The sequence below is a fragment of the Octodon degus genome, unplaced genomic scaffold (genome assembly GCF_000260255.1).
Source record: "Octodon degus isolate 3935 unplaced genomic scaffold, OctDeg1.0 scaffold00117, whole genome shotgun sequence".
NCBI lineage: Eukaryota > Metazoa > Chordata > Mammalia > Rodentia > Octodontidae > Octodon > Octodon degus.
In genome coordinates, this window is record NW_004524693.1 from 5,280,489 (window position 1) to 5,295,030 (window position 14,542).

A 14,542-nucleotide genomic window follows, 5' to 3' on the forward strand; every position below is an offset into this window, starting at 1 on the left:
AAAAAAATTAAAAAAAAATAAAACAATAAAAGCAAAAACAACTATGATAAGCTTTGTGAAAGTGGCCTATGATGACCACTAAAAGAATACATCCCACTGGTGTAGTGGTGTATATATGTGATTCCAGCACTCTGGAGGCTGAGGCAGGAGGATTCCCATAAGTTTGAGGCCAGCCTCGACAACATAGTGAGCTAAAAATCAGTCTGGATTACACAGAAAGACCCTGTCTCAAAAAGAACTAGTAACAAACAAATAAAGGGCACATCCCAAGAGCTACTGACATTCAAAAGTATGAGAGGTTCCTGAGATGTCCAGAGACCCTCAATGAGGGGGAAGTGAATTGACCTGGAATTCCAATGTGTGTACAATTTGGTTGGTGGAGATGACAGGAAGTTCACATGGGGAGGAGGTCCTCATAAACTCAAGAGAAGTATAATAAAATATTATTGTCTGGAAATTTGAAGATGTAATAAGGATCACTTACTGAGAAGGTACAAAGGAAAAAAGAGTAAAAAGTGGCTCTCTCGGGAGGGCAAATAGCTGAGAAGATTAAAGCACCTGATTAGTCTGACACAGGGGTCAGCAGTTTGATCCCTGGGCCTCCTGTGCTGGCCCTGTCCCTGGGGCACACTGAGACAGCGATTGAGACCGGGCATGGTGGTGTGTGTCTGTAATCCTAGCACTTGAGGGGTTGTAAACAAGAGAATCACTATAAGTCCGATCTACACAGTGAGACCCTGTAGACCCTGTAAATCCTTTCCTAAAAAACAAAAGAAAAAAGTGGCTCCATGTCCTACTTACAGTAGTCTCTGAGTTTTTTTCTCATGGAATGCAGCTCCCACCAAACTGGGAGGTGTGAAGTTGCTGTTTATCTCCCACCCATCTTCAATCCATTTACAGATAGTCCCAGACTTATAATGGGATTGGCTTTGCAATTTTTATGACAGTGTGAAAACAACATTCAGACCATAGAAACTATACCTTGAAGTTTGAATGCTGTTCTTTTTCTAAGCTAGTGATAAATGCTGTAATATTCTATTGTCATCCATGTGATTAGGAAGCAAAACAACTGACAGTCTGGCAGTGTACTGTAGTGCTAAATTATGATGCTACCTTGGCTACTTTTCTTTCATTATTGCAACAAAATTCCTGACATCCACAATTAAGAAAGGAAAGGTTTATTTAGCACCAGCTTGCAGAAGTTTCAGTCCATAAATTGCTGGCTCCAAGGAAGAATGAGACATGGCAGAGGGCAGCAGTTCATGGTGGTGGAAAACAGAAATGCAACAAGATGAAAAAAGGAGGAGCAACAGAAAGCCAGCCTCTTTATCATCCTTGTACCCTATGTAGGCTATCTGCCCCAGGGTGGATATAGCACTCACATGCATAATCTTAGCATTGGCCCAAGAATCAATTACAAACTTTAGAAGCCTACCTCATGACTGCATGAGGCTTTTGGGGGACATCCAGGCACAAACCATAACAAATGTTCATTAGGTTAGTAGGAGTAAATTAAAAAATAAATTTTCAACTTAATGGTATTTTTAACTTGGAATGTGTTTATCAGGATATAACATGATGGTGAATCGAAGAGCATCTGTAGTTCCTTTCTCCTGATCTCTTCACAGACCTTTCATTAAGTTGTCTCTTTTTTAAAAACATTTTTAGCACCCCAACTCTAGAATTGGTTACTAATGACATTTTAGTGAATTTTAAATATGTGATTAGAATAATTTTGAGAGAAAATCCTTTGGAAATCAACTAGTCCACCTCTCTCATATGCTAGAAAGTGAGAGGATGGAAAATAAAGGTGAAACAAATTACTAAATTGCTAAATTACATAGTTTACTGGTAATATAGAGAGCTAAGTTAGATAAAAAAATTAGTATACAATCAGAAAGGGTTTAAACTTAAGATGAGGATGAGAGAAAAAAGTCAGTAGCTTTTATCAATTTCAGAGAACACAGACTCGGCACATCTGACATCCTGCAGGTTGGGAGTTATACTTGTTCTATATCATTCATACAGAAATTCAAATAAAATCCACTCTTCTATGTTATAGGCTAATTTTACTTTAATCTATCTGCCCCTATTTTTACTGATGCTATATTCATTTCCCAGACTAGTCCGTGATCTGATTAATTCTCCAGCATGTTATTAACCACCCAGAGAAGGTGAAACAAAATATGAAGGCATATGGAGCAAAGTGATCACTAGGAAAGCATTGTGGTCCCCGGTCCAGATTGGAGCCTGGGTACTGGTGAGTTACCATGGCAACATCTGGGCATGCATTTTAGCCTCAAGGGAGAAGAAAGAATTCTCAAATTATGTCTGGCCTCTCACTCTTGTCAAGATGTGATTTATCACTTCAAGAGAATGTGTCAAGTTGAGGTGGTCTGGAGGTGATTTGGACTAGGCACTATATCTTCTATTTGCAATGACTTCATTTTTGAAAGTGAAAGGAAGGAAAAAAGGAAGGAAGGAAGGAAGGAAGGAAGGAAGGAAGGAAGGAAGGAAGTCATGCAGGCAAAGAGGGAAAGGAGGGGGTAGGGGGCAAGGAAAGAAGGAAAAGAGGCAAGGAAGGAAATATATTTGTTGTACTGTTATTTTGATTGCAATATAAAATACTATGTTTCCATTAACGCTTTCTTAATTGGAAACATTCATTTGGCTTGCTCACCTTCATTGGAAATCCAGTTCTCCTTACTCCTCTCTCCTGGTTCCATACACTGCCACAGCATTCTTTCTTAAAGGGTTTTCCTTTCCTTAGGTGATATCCAAGTCAGCAGTGAAACAGAAGTGTTAGGAGAGTTCAAGCACAGAGGATGGGAAGGTTCTTGTTATGGCTTGCATCTCGATGCCCCCTCTATTGGATTGCTAGTGGTGGCCAACTTGTTACACCAAGCTGAACTGAACTAGCATGGTGCTAGGTGTGGGAGACTCACCTGAAGATTGTTGCCAGCTGCATAAGAGACAGAATGGTAGAAGCTGTTGAGACACTGTTAGGGATGATGTTTGGACAAGCTCTTGAAGCTTTCAGGAGCTGCTGATTCTCCTGGGTCATTCTGTTGGAGGACGTTTTCATGCTGATTTTCTTGATGAACTTGCCTTTTCTAAGAGGAGGACCTTTGGACCTTCATTGGCACTGAGAATGGCTACAGTTCATTTTGCAGAAGCTCTTGTCTTGAGCATTATGGCCTGGCTCTGGAGAGGAAGATGGTGCACTGATTAGTCTTATGGAAAAGATTGTCACATTTACTTTTCCTGATAGGAACTCAGCTTTCCTCATTGCTGGATTACCTAGGGACCCCACTGTTGCTGAGGATGTCTGTGGTACCTTTGCGGGGAGCTCTGGTTCTTATTTTGAGCATTGCTTCCTGGCTCCAGTTCAGATCCCTGAGCCTGCTAGCACTGATCCTTCATCCTGCTGGCACAGACTTTCTAGCTTCCACCGCTGACCTTGGGGCCTTTCTTGCATGTGTAGGAGACATTGTCATGGGCTGTAGACCTCCAATTACATTTGTGAGAAATACTGTTATTTGTTCTAGGTTTTCAGTTGGATTCATGCAGCATATTAGGATCCAGACCCTCAGCTGGATTCTTTGGGCTTTAGTATGTGGACAAATTTCCTGTACTCCTTGTATATGGTTCTTTGGGTGATTCATTATAAAATAATACTATAAAATGTGTCCTATATTATATTTTTCCCTTTGCAAAAATCCCAAAGCACAACACCTCCCAAAGCCTCATGTACTCACTGGTGTGACTTTCTGGAGGTGACTGGACCATGGGTGTATGATGCTGTGTTAAGGTGTATGACCCTTTAATTAAGGATGTATGATAACTAAATTGATTTACAATAGTTCTTGGCATGGATAGTGAAAGTTCAAGTTTGGTTGTGGGTGGCACAAATCAAGATGCTTGTGGCTTGGATGAAATATAAAGGGACAGAAAAAAATGCAGGCTTGACCATGCTACCTCTTGCCTTCCACACCGTGAACTGTTTCTTTCTTTTTTTATTGGTTCAAGGCAATCTTTATTTGCTTTACTTGAGTGGGTAAGTTATAATTTTTCAAGTTAATTTTTTAAAATAATGAAACAGGAAACATTAACAGACCTCATCCTTCATAATTTATGCACAAAATACATGTGCTGAAGTATTCATTTACATACAAATCAATGCTAATGAATTGTCTCTTTTCTGTGATGCTTTTCTGCCATGTGCCACCCTGCCATGGAGTCAGCTGACTGTGCGTCAACCTGTAAGCTAAAGTAAGCTTTTCATTGATTTATTTATATTGGATATTTTGTAACAGCAATGAGAAAAATAACTAAGACAGTTGTGGAGGAAATTTGAATTGCTTTAGGATCCTAAGACAGGGAATGAACCACATTTAGCTTAGTCCACACAAGGCCCCTTCTCCGATCCAACCTGTACATTTTGTTACATCTTAGTGGGACACACAAAAGCAGATGCAAAGTGATAACGCATCTGGGAACGGGAGCTTTTGTCCTTGGAAAGTAATAGCCATTAGTTCTTGGAGATGGTTTTATGGCGAGGGGGTCTTCAAGGGAGGATTTAAAAACAAGATCATATATAGTACATGGACTGTCAAGCCAGAAAAAGACTGCCATTCTTGGGTCTCAGTACCTCAACAGTGCTGCTCTTGTACCAAGGCTCAACTGTTTAGTCAGCAAGGGTGGAAGGATGTTGTGAGTTCCTAACTTTCTCTATCCTGTGGATTCTGGAGAAGTCAGAAATATTCTTTTTATTCTGCACATGCTAGACTCATTTCTATTTTCTGTTTCTGTGGCTGTATGTGTGGATTTTCTCCTTTTTGCACCAATTTAAGTATTTTTATCGAAGACATTGCATTTACACTTATAGTACAGTGCTTAAAGTGCAATGCTATGTTTCCCTGTGTACATGTTCTATTATTCAAATATTGAGAATGCCCAGTACTTTACTATAGCAGCTCAACTCTATTAACTCCCACAGAATTTGCTACAAATTTAGGTCCTTCAATTTTATTGGTTGTTGAAGAATGCTATATTTATATTTAGGGCTGGCTTAATCAACCTCTTCAATGGTGGGCCTAAGGAAGCTCCACCAGTGGGAGGAGCTCCTCTGTCAGGGAAGCCCCAGGCATTCCTCCAGTCCTGCCACCTGCACTCTGGCACAACTTTGTGGTGATGGGATGGCAGACTTTCTCTAGCTCCTTATGCTGATGTTCAAATTCTTCCTTCTCTGCAGTCTGATTCTTATCCAGCCAGTTGATGATTTCATTACACTTACAAGAATCTTCTGTTTATCTTCAACATTTAACCTTGCCCTGAAGTTTCTCATCTTCAGTAGTTGCTTTCATATTGAAAGCGTAGGACTCCAATGAATTCTTGGAAGACACTAGTCACTTTGCTTCTCATCTTCAGCTTTGTACTTCTCTGCTTCCTGGACCATACGCTCTATGTCCTCCTTGCTCAAATGGCCCTTATCATTAGTGATAGTAATCTTGTTCTCTTCTCCTGTACTTCTATCGACTGCAGAAACATTGAGAATGTCATTGGCATCAATATTAAGTTATTTCAATCTGAGGAACACCATGGGATGCAGGAAGTATACTTGTGAGTTCAAAATTGCCAAGCAGGTGATTAGCCTTGGTCATGGCACTCTCATCTTCATATAACTTAACTAGCATACCAGGCTCTTTGTCAGTAGGTAGTGAAGGTCTGGGTCTGCTTGGTTGGAATGGTGATATTGCACTTGATGAGGACTGTCATGATGTCACCAGCAGTGTCAATACCAAGAGAAAGAGGAGTGACATCCAACAGCAGCAAATCTTGGACATTTGCAGACTTGTCTCCAGATAAAATGGCTGCCTGAACAGCTGCACCATAAGCAACAGCCTCATCAGGGTTGATGGTCTTATTCAATCTTTTCCATTGAAGAAGTCCTGCAGAAGCTTCTGGATCTTGGGGATATGGGTAAAACCACCCACAAGGACAATGTCATGGATCTGAGATTTGTTCAGTTTAGCATCTTGAAGAGCCACAGGGTCCAGAGTGCCAGGAAACAGGTCAGCATTCAACTCTTCAAATCTAGCACAAGTAATGGAGGTGTTGAAGTTGATTCCTTCATAGAGGGAATCAATCTCAATACTGGCTTGGGTGCTGGAAGAGAGGGTTCCTTAGTTCTTTCACATGCAGTATGAGGACAGTGGACAGTTTTTTTTTGTTCTCACTGATATCCTTTTTGTGCTTGCGCTTGAATTCAGCAATAAAATGATTGACCATTCAGTTGTCAAAATCTCCACCTAGGTGGGTGTCTCCAGCTGTTGATTTCCCTTCAAAGATTCCATCTTCAATAGTGAGGATTGACACGTCAAAAGTGCCACCTCCTAAATAAAAAATCAGCACATTTATATCAGCTCCAACCTTTTTGTCTAAGCCATAAGCAATAGCAGCAGCTGTTGGTTCATTGATATTTCTAAGTACATTAAGACAAGAAATAGTTCCCACATCTTTGTTTGCCTGACACTGAGAGTCATTTTAGTAAGCTGGTACAGTGAACATAGCATTGGTAACAGTCTTCCCTAGATAAGTTTCTGTATCTCTTTCATCTTTGTCAACACCATAGAAGACACCTCTTCTGAGTAGAAGCTCTTTGTCTCTCCTTTGTATTCTACTTGAACCTTGGGTCTGCCTGCATCATTCACCACCATGAAGGGCCAGTGCTTCATATCAGACAGGACAACAGTATCATCAAATCTACGTTCAATCTGACACTTAGCATCAAAAATTGTGTTGGTGGGGTTCAGCTCATAGCCACTTGATTTTTTGCAGCATCTCCAATCAGTTGTTCATCGTCAGTAAAAGCAACATAGCTTGGAGTGGTTCGATTTCCCTGATCATTGGCAAATATCTCCACTTTTCCGTTCTGTAAGACACCCACACGGCAGTAGGTGGTGCCAACTGCAGGTCCCTTTGACACAATTGCTTGCATATAGACCCGGCTAGGCTAGCAAAGATAGCATACAAGAATGCCCTCACCTACCACCGGCGCTTTCAGTGAGATGGAATTCCTGTTTTTCATCCCCTCTGCTTATTCTAACTCTAAACAAAATTAAGCAAAATTAAATTTGAATTCAGTCTCCTCCTTATACCATTGTTGTACCAAGTCATAATTCATACTCTGCACAAAGTTCACTTCAATTTCACATTATTTAGTTCTGTACTGTGATGAGGAAGATAACAGCATCTACCTCTCATAACTCTAGCAAGGATAAAATAAAATAATATGTGTAAAGTGTTTGGGGAAGTGCCTGGAATATATGAGGTCCTCAATATGTCATACTTGTTATTATTATCATGGTAGCATATTGCGTAACTCCAAGTAAGGGTGTTATGGTTTTTGTCTAGTCTCTCCCTACCAAAGCTTCATGCAGTCACTGGGGCATGGTTCTAGAGTTTGTAATTAATTCATGATCCAATGCTGGGATTATGGGTATGTGTGCTATACCCACATACAGCCTGAATGTAATATGAGGAAGCGAGAGAGACGTGCCTCTGCTGCCACCACCATTGCTCCTGTCTTTTTTTTTTTTTTTTTTTTTTTTGGTGGAACCGGGGATTGAACTCACTCCTGTCTTTTTGCTCTTGCTATTTTGCTGGTTTTCACCTCCATGAATAGCTGCCTCTGCAATCTGCTACTCTGTATTGGAGTCAGCCAAGTATGGATTGAAACCTCCACTAGCTGTGAGCTAAATAAACCTTTCTTTACTTCATTTTGGGTGTTGGGCATTTTATCCTAGCAATGAGAAAAAAACAACTGAGACAAAGGGTGTGTAGTGATGCTATCAAGAACAACAGGAAAATGTCTGTGCTTTGCATACACAAAACGATATGCTCTTTCCCAGTATATATAAGTGTGGCATGGAGCCAATGTCTATAATCCTAGTTACTCAGGAGGCTAAGGTAGGAGGATTGCAAATCTGAGCCCAGTCTGGGAAATGTAGCAAGTTATTGAAATCCTATTCCAAAAATTAAAAAAAATAAAGAATAAAAAAGGAATAGGATATAATTCAGTACAGAGGCACTGGGATCAGTCCCCAGGATTGACAATAACTAACTAACTAGATAACTAACTAACTATAATTAGTATTCATTGCATCCTGACCATGAACCAGGCTTTGTTCGCTGCGTTTTACTTATTGAATTGCAAAATTCAGGCTTTGGTTATTATGGCCATGGTACAGATCAAAAAAGAGACACAGAAAAATTGGGCAAATGACCACACAATTAGCTAACAGATAGTAGCCCAGCCAGCTCTAAACCTAGAGAGTGTAACTCCAGAGCTTTAACTGCTTTCAAGCTGGAAGGTGAAATCTCAGGCAAGCCTTTTTGGAGCTAGGAGACCATTTTGAGAAGCAGGGGAAATATCTAGAAAAGTATCTAGAAACTAAAGAAAGTACTGGTTCCCATGTGGAGAAGGAGCAAGGCTTGCCTGTGAGCTGGCAACTTGTGCTCTGTTTGCTCTCTCTCCTAGAACAGTCTCAGCTACACTCAGGAAGCCAAGCCCAGATCTATAGCTGTTGTAATGACTCACCATGATGAAGGAGATTGAAGATAAGGGAAAGGGAAAGTGGCATTCCAAGGCTGGGGGAATAGAAGAATCCCAGCAAGTCCTGAGGTAGTGGCAGAGAAGCTGGAAGAGAGGAATTGGCCAGCTGTTGTCCAGCCACTGAAGAAGATGAGCATTTTTGAGAAAGCTTCATTAATCAAGCCTTAAGGTTTTATCTAGGACATCTTGCTTGACTCCTCTTGAGCCACAGTCCTGTTGTTTATTTGGAAGGAATTTGAAGTGTTACACAAATCTGGGAGGGAACAAAAATATATGGTTTCAATAAAATAATGCTCCAAGAGGGATGGGCAAGCTTCTTAGAGCCAGGGATGGGTGGAGGCATTCAGTGAAAGGGAAACTCCTGCTGAGAATCACAGGATCTGGGAACTAGAGAGATCATAGTTCTGCGAGGAGCTTTCATTCACTGGCCTTTTACTTCATGCTATTTTCAAATCTCTAGTGACTTCACAAATACTTGAAAGATTAGGTACTGCCAGAGCTGCTGCAGCCAGGCCTGGTTTTATGAGCAGAGAACTTACATGGTTTTCAATCACTGGGGATACTAGGCAGAGCCTTGCCTTTATACTACTAGCTTAAAAAAATAAACTACTGGCTTCCTCCACATATCTTTCATTTTACTACTTGAACTGTATGTCATTAAATCTATAAGTTATTGTTCCATCTCTAAGAACATCCATCTGACAACCAGAGGAACTAGAGGGCCATCTGAAGCACGTCTTATTCTCCCATCCAATCTCTTAAATGTATTTAGCACACTTGAAGTTGACCTGGGGTTTAGGAGTAGGCTGTATGAGTTGCCTGAAGTTGTATGCAAATGTTCTTCACAAGTGATAATTTTACTCACTGTAGAACTCTTACCGGATCAGACTGCACTGTAGTAAGTTGTGATAATATCTAGGGGCCTCCAGATAATGCAATGTCTAGAACTCAGTGAAACTTTAAAACTGGATTTGACTAAGTTTACTTGCTTTCTGTGTGTTATATTTCTAAACAAATCTAGTAAGAATTAAATGGAGTTGGGAGAAGCAGTGAGGGGTGACAATCACTGTAATGATTCTGCCACAGCTGCTTTAACTTTTTCCCTTTTTCAAACCTTAACAATTGAACAGTTATATTTGATGGGAAGGTGGATGTTTTAATGTGAACATTTCTATAATTTGAGCATAATACATTTCCTTTAAGATATTTATCAATGTATGTTAGCAGGATGGTGCGGACAACTGCACTGCAGCTTTCTGCTAGTCGATGGTAAGCAGCAGTTAGTGCTTAATTTGTTTTTACTCCTTTTTTCAATTGTTGCTCCTTTTCCTCCTCTTATTTCTTACATCTTTCTATTTTTCTTTCTTCTTCCAATTTTGCATGCATAGATCTGGTACATGGACAACTACTTGGAAGACAGCATTACACATTACAACAAATATTAGGAAACATATTATTCTGTTAATTGAAATTCTGTATCACTTGTAATTTTTTATTTTAATATCATTTTGTACTGTCTTTAAAAAATAAAATAATTTAATGCAAAAAGAAAAAAAAATAAAATTATGGAAAAAATATCAGGGGGCCTATATGGAACAGTGGCAAGCAGGGCCTTGTAGAAAAGCCTGGCTTTGAGTGTTAACTCTACCACTGTGATGGTTAAAATAAACTGTCAGCTTGGTTGACTTGGGAGCCACCTAGAGGATTAGTGAAACAATGCTGTGTGTCTGGATAGGTCACAAAGGTGTAACTGAGGGCACTATTTATGTATATATGTTATTTTTCTTTTCATAAGGCTACTTTACTGATGGAGGTAAAACTGAATGGAGTTCTCCATATCTTTCCCCTCCCTCTGTCAAAACCTAATTGGCCATATATTGTCAGCCTGGGCTGGATTGTTCAGCCAGCTCCTTGGCCTCCTACAAGTCAGATGATCACACAAAAACATGTCACAGCTAATGACAATTTGTAGATGCATGTCTAAATCCTGGCAAAGATTGCTCCATTTAAAAAATATTTTACAAAATATGTGAATTAAGAAAAAGTTTATGGTCCCTCAAGACATCCTATTGCAGAAAAAGCTCTAAAAGATGCTGCTGTCTGAAAAGAGAAATCTAGATAATTTTAGAAAAAGCAGCAATTTAACATTTCTTTAGTTCATGTACATTTTCTTAAAAATACATTCATAAATGTAAAAACTGTACAATTTTGTCATATTAAAGCTGATTCTTTTGTATTTGCCTTTGTGTCTTTTTAAAATAATAGAATCAAGGCTAAAAAATTCTGCTCATTTGAAACCAACAAGAGTACTAAGGGACTCACCTAGGGTACTATAACTGGTCTCTGTTCCTCTCTGGAATTGATCCCTTGTACTGTTTCCCAATTGCTATGAAGTGACAGCTTTGTTTCACCACACCCTTCTGCCACATTGTTCCTGCTTTGCAGATTGCCAATTGTACCCTAAATCCTTTGATACTGTGAACCAAATAAACTTCTAGTTCAAGCTGTAAGTGTCAGGTATTTTGCTGCAGTTATGGGAAAACTGAAGGACACAAACACTTACTTGCTGGATAAATTTAAAAAATGTGTTTAACCTCTTGTCTCAGTTACTCTGTTCTCCTTGCTGGGACAAGTACCTGACATCCAAAATGAAGGAAAGAAAGGTTTAGTTAGCTTATAGCTTCTGGAGGTTTCAGTCCATACTTCACTGGCTCCAAAGCCAACTGGTACATGGCAGAGGGCAGCAATTCATGGCTGTGGAAGGCAGCAAAATAGCAAAGGGTGGAGTAGTAGCAACAATGGCTATGGAGAGTAAGTCTGTCTCTTTGTCTCTCTTATATTACATTCAGGCTATCCAGCACAGACTGGGTGTAGCACTCACACCCATAATCCCAGCAGTACTCAGACCCATAATCCCAGCATTAGTCAGACCCATAATCCCAGTGGACCATGAGTTAATCACAAACTCTAGAAGTAATTCTACCCCATGCCTTACATGAGGCTGTGGGGGAACAATTAGACACAAACCATAACAGCCTTCTAGGCACCATAAATAAAAGGGAGAAAATACAGTAATACCTTGGTTCATGAATGCTTGTGTTGTGAAACAATGCTTCTGTTTGCTTACATTCTAGATTGTATAGATTGTGTGAATATTGCTTTCTCAGACACTATACATTCACTCATGAATTCATTTAATACTTTTTGGTTAACCATATGTTATATTTGTATCTTGGTTAATTTCTGATTGAAGATACAAAGTACCCAACCAATAGGTTTCATAGTTTGTATAGATTTCAGTTCATAGTAAGTTGTTGCCAAGGCAGGGTTGCATTGTTGAAGGGCATGGCAGAGGGTAACCAGTTCATGGCAGGTCATCCAGGAAAAAGCAGCAAAACCAGAAGCAGCAGCAGCATTTATCCTCTCTTTTCATTTTATTCCATCCAGGCTGCAAACCTCTTGGTTGGTGCCACCCTCACACACCCAGAACCATGCTAAAATGATCAGTGTACTAATCCAGTTATCACATGCCCTTAACACTATATTACACACTCATGATCCAGCCATCTCCAAAAATCCCAGCCTATAAGCACATGAGACTTTGGAAGGATATCTAGATACAAAATGTAACGTTGTGATCCACTCTACTGACACTGAGGCTAACACAGAGAACAAGACAGATGTGGCACTTTAATGTGAAAGAGATCAAAAATGGAGAAAAAAGAAATAAAAAGGCCAAAATTATGACACCCATGAGAGAAGCAGACCATAGGGAGTGGAAAGAAAATAGCAGTGAGGTGGGAAAGGACATTTATTTGAGCTAGATAGTCAAAGTGGAACTATTGGGCATGGTATTATGGTTTGTGTCTGGATGGGACTTTTTCAAAGGCAGCTTAATCTAGAGTGTGTGATTGATTTATAGCACAACTCTGGGATTAAGGGTGTTGAGATTAAGAATGAGTGATTTTTGATTCAGTACACTGATTGGATTGGTACCCTTGTAATCTCAGAAATCTTGATAGGATAAATGGGACAGAAAGAGGCTAAATTCTTCCCCTTTTGTTCTTGTTGCTTTTGTTGTATTACCACAGCCTTGAGCTGCTGCCTCTCTGCCATGTCACCCTTCCTTGGAGCCAGCTGGTTATAAACTGAAACTTCCACAAACTGTGAGCTAAATAAACCTGTCCTTCTTTAACTGTGCATGTCAGGTATTTTGTCTCAGCAACAAGAGAAAAATAACAAAGACACATTGTGACCTTTACCATAAGATCTGAAAGATGATAATCATGAGATAGAAAGGATGATCTGTTAGTTTTCTATTATTGTCATAAGAGATTCCTTCGAATATGGGATCAAGAATTGGACCAAAACTGATTTGCTATTTCTTGCCTGCATGGTTTGGGAAGAGAAGCGGCTTCTTTTCTCTAGCGGCTTTCAGTAGATTATTCTTGTGCTGAATTTCTGGGATCTTGACTATTATATGTCCTGGTGTGTTTTTCATTGGGTAGAGTTTCCTTGGCATTCTGTATGCTTCAGTTACCTGAATGTCAGATTGTTTCCTCATGTTTGGGAAGTTTTCTGCTATTACTTCTGCCCATATTTTTTTAATGTCATTTGTATTGACTCCTTTCTCATTCATGTCTATTAGTCTCACATTGTTCATCTTTGCATCATCTTGCACGTGATGGATTGTTCTTTCCTGCATCCTTGTTGTTTTTAAGAGATATTTTCTTACCTTTTCACTAGCTACACCAGCATCTTCAAGATCTGAAACTCTGTCTTCACATTCACTTAAATGGTTTTGCAAGCTTGTGATTGAGAGTTTAATTTCCTCTATATCTCTTTGACTCTGCTTCATGCAGTCTACTTCTTTCCTGTATTGCTCATTCAAGGAATCTGTCATTTTTGTAATCTCCTCTATTTTTTTTATCAATTTCTTCTTTAGAAGCAGTTATAAATTCTTTTACAGCAGTGTTTTTTTCAGATTGGGTTTCCTCCCTATATTTCTGTAGTTGCTTCTTTACTTCAGATGCTATGAGTTCTGACAGTTCTTTTTTTATTTCAGATAAGAATTGCGCTCTGATTTCCTCTATATCTTTCTGCTGTTGTTTATTTACTATCGACACTATTAATACATGCATTTGAGCCGAGCTAGTGTCCTCTGCACTTGTTCTGCGTGGGCACTGGGTTTCCTCCATATGTTTCTGCATTTGATTCTTTACTGCAGATGTTATTAATTCAGGGATTTCTTTTTTTGTTTCCAATCTGAGGTCCTCTATAGCTTTCTGCAGCTGTTTCTTTATTTCAGAAGGCGTTGATTCATTGCTTTCAGCTGTGTGATTTCCAATTTGTTCTGTGTTAGTGTCCTCTGTACTTGTTAAGGGTGGGATTGGGTTCTGAGGTTGCAATTTTTTCCTTCTCGTCATTTTGTGTAGCACTGTTTTCTGACCTTTGTTGTAGATCTTCGTTGTAGTTATAACCTTAGCACGTACTGAAGTTCAGGTGCAGCTCTACAAAGTTTGTACTTATCCAGCTGTGCCTGACTTGGGTCTGGCTGCTGTGCTCAGCTCCTTCCCGCTGCTGCCCTTGAGGGTGAACCTGTTGTGCCCCTGTGGCAAGATGTTCTGCTCCTGGACTAGGTGGGTGGATCTATCCTCTACACTCTCTGCAGGGATTGCAGCTTCAGGGTTACACGCCAGGCATGTATGCCAGGCCTGAGCTGTGCCTGGAGGGGGCAAGGTGGAGTAGGGGGGAGAGGAAGCTCTCCCTCACACTCACTGGGTCTGGGCTAGGACTGGGTCTGGGGGTTCCCGAAATGCGGCAGAAATTCCTACTCGATTGGCGGTGTGGGGGAGGGGCTGGGAAGTGCTGGGGGGGGCGTCCCAAGTGGGTGGGAGAGGGTCTCGCTCACACTGTGCCTGGGCT

General features: G+C 40.2%; 1 pseudogene; it reads right to left on the reverse strand.

Moving 5' to 3' along the window:
- Nucleotides 1-5,071: 5,071 nt before the first annotated feature.
- LOC101567934 lies at nucleotides 5,072-7,000 on the reverse strand (annotated as a pseudogene).
- Nucleotides 7,001-14,542: the final 7,542 nt, after the last annotated feature.